This window comes from Mytilus trossulus, unplaced genomic scaffold (assembly GCF_036588685.1).
Source record: "Mytilus trossulus isolate FHL-02 unplaced genomic scaffold, PNRI_Mtr1.1.1.hap1 h1tg000244l__unscaffolded, whole genome shotgun sequence".
Lineage (NCBI taxonomy): Eukaryota > Metazoa > Mollusca > Bivalvia > Mytilida > Mytilidae > Mytilus > Mytilus trossulus.
In genome coordinates, this window is record NW_026963317.1 from 2,285,123 (window position 1) to 2,288,420 (window position 3,298).

A 3,298-nucleotide genomic window follows, 5' to 3' on the forward strand; every position below is an offset into this window, starting at 1 on the left:
TTGTTTTTGTTTTTTTGTCCTATTTATGGGCATTATGTTTTCTGGTCTATGCATGCGTCTGTTTGTTCGTCCTTCTGTCCCGCTTCAGGTTAAAGTTTTTGGTTGAGGTAGTTTTTGATAAAGTTGAAGTCCAATCAATTTGAAACTTAGTAAACATGTTCTTTATGATGTGATCTTTCTAATTTTGATACCAATTAGAGATTTTATCCTATTTTCACGATCCACTGAATATAGAAAATGATAGTGCGGATGGGGAATCTGTGTACTTGGGACACATTCTTGTTTCCTGTTGAAGTTCTTAATATAGTTATCACAGAATGGCTTCTTAGAGATTATATGGATGGGTTGTCAATCTCTGTTTAATATTATCATATTTCTATGGTGATGCTTATCAAGACCATATGCAAAAATAGGCATGCGCCATATATTGTATGTAGATGATATATGGTTTGACCAATGATTTGTATATCTCACTATACAAGTCCTTGGTTTGACCTTCAATCTCATCTTTGTCTTTTCCTTGACTGCATTTTTGAGGTTCACTGTGACTGCTTTAAAATATAGTTTATATCACATGATTTTTCACCTATAAGAAGTAAAATGGCAGCTTCATCTTAGTATTTACACACCATGTATATATATAAAATCATTGCAAGGATTACAATGTAAAAATTGTTCAACAATGTTCAACAATGTTCTTCTGACTTAAACTCTGGATCAACTTCAGGTGTAGTCAGTTATCAGCTGGTTATATTCAGGGGTTAGAATAATCGTAAGCAATGGTGTAAATGTATGTCTCCTACAGGAATTATCTGAACTTTTGAAATCATTTCCAGGGTTCATTTATCAATGTTATGACTTCCTTATTGTGAATCTATCCATTTCTCAATTAATTAATTTTAGATGTAACTCGGCATCTTCTGATTGACTGAGAGTGTTTTGTATATCAGCTCATAGACATAATTTTGTTATGTGACTGATATCATCAACGTTTTTTCATGATTTACTCCAGTTAAAAATGGAATTTAGAATTAAATTATAAGAAATGGCAGTAATATTTTTTCGGTCTATTGGAAATAACATAAAAAATGTGGTGCACACCCACTACGCGCTATGCGCTTAATCAGTGTGCACAGGAGCATATATATTGACCTTAGATATACTGTTGCCAAGTGTGCACTACTATTTTTTATGTGATTTTTGTCGAGCCTTCGACTTTAGTCGAAAAAGCAAGACCAAGCGATCCTACATTCCGTCGGCGGCAGCGGCGGCGGCCACAAATATTCACTCTGTGGTTAAAGTTTTTGAAATTTTAATAACCGTTTCTTAAACTATACTGGATTTCTACCAAACTTGGACAGAAGCTTGTTTATGATCATGAGATAGTATCCAGAAGTTAACTTTGTAACAATAAAATTCCATGTTTTCCGTATTTTACTTATAAATGGACTTAGTTTTTTTCTGCGGGGAGACATAACATCCACTCTGTGGTTAATTTTTTTGAATTTTTTAAATAACTTTCTTAAACTATCCTGGATTTGTACCAAACTTGGACAGAAGCTAGTTTATGATCATTAGATGGTATCCAGAAGTAAATTTTGTAAAAAAATAAATCCATTTTTTCCGTATTTTCCTTTTAAATGGACTTAGTTTTTCTGCGGGGAAACATTACATTCACTCTGGGGTTAAAGTTTTTAAAATTTTAATAACTTTCTTAAAATATCCTGGGTTTGTACCAAACTTTGATATAAGCTTATCTAAGATCATAAGATTGTATCCAGAAGTAAATTTTGTAAAAAGATTACTCCATTTTTTCTTTATTTTACTTTTAAATGGACTGCTCACCCTTCCGGAGCACATGATATCACCCCATAGTTTTTGTTGGGTTCGTGTCGTTTATTCTTTCTTTTTCTATGTTGTGTCATGTGTACTTTTGTTTTTCTGTTTTTCTGTTTGTCTTTTTCATTTTCAGCCATGGCGTTGTCAGTTTATTTTAGATTTACGAGTTGACTGTCCCTTTGGTATCTTTCGTCCCTCTTTTACTGTGGATATTCTTTTTGTTAAATAAACACGTTAATGCAGTGCTTTCCAATGAGTTTACTTCCTAATTGACATTGTTTAATATGGTATCACAGCTTTGTTGTTTCACTCTGTAATGTTTTTCATCTAAATAGAATCATAACAACTAGTGCAAGGACACGGGAAAGATGACCATCTACTCAAATCAAATTGTCAATGAATCCTATAATGGATGATTATGGTTTTCCTTAAGCTGTCAAATTCGTCTTCACCGATTTGACTCAAATTCCTATATTTGATTTTTAACAATTTAAAACCGTTATCAGTCAAATCATAAAAGGTCTAAAATAAACAATTTTATTTTTACAGGTCATAGGCTCGATAATATGTAGCTTTATTTCCACCATTTTCTACATTTGAAAATCTGTACCTAGTCAGGAATATGACAGTTGTTGTCAATTCGTTTCATGTGTTTTGTCATTTAATAGAGGACTTTACGATTGAATTTTCCTCGGAGTTCAGTATTTTTGTGAATTTACATTTTTTTCGTGTGTATTATCTAATTAACTGTTGGTTTGACCTTCGAAGACATCCGTTGGTTATATGAGGGAGAACTGATGAAAAAAAACATAACTATAGATATAAATAGATTGCGAACTCGTGCAATTTGATGTTTATAAGTCTGTTTAATTTCATATTGTAGATTAAAATATGAGTTTATCATCGTTTTTACCTGAATAAGAATGATGTGAATGGATCGAATCTATCAATCAAATGACTTGTTTGAAGTGGACAATTGTTGACAGGCAGAGTCCATACATAAACAAAATATGTCTCCAAAAGATCCCAGTACAGATAGTTGTATCGACCTTTCATACAAGACGCTCACAACTAAGAGTTATTTCGAGATTAAACTGGACACAAAAAGCTTAATTCCAGAATTGAAATTAGAAATTGTTATTAAAATGATGAAAATTGGTGTATTTGAAATTGAAAGGGGAACACATGTTTTTTTTTAGTACCACATTTTTGTAGAGTGGGTTTTAGAATGATTTTTTGACGAATACTTTAATCTTGCCATAGTTTATGTGTGCCTGTTTCAAGTCTTGGCCTATTATTAAGTGTTCTTCGTTGACTACTGTCTGTCACATTTGATTTTGTTATGTTTTGTTGTACATATCCGGTTGTTTTGTTTTGTGATTTGTTTCACATATTTTGCCATCTTGGGGTCTTGTTTTGCTTATTAAATGGTATCTAGAACCGTTGAAGTCAGTGATTC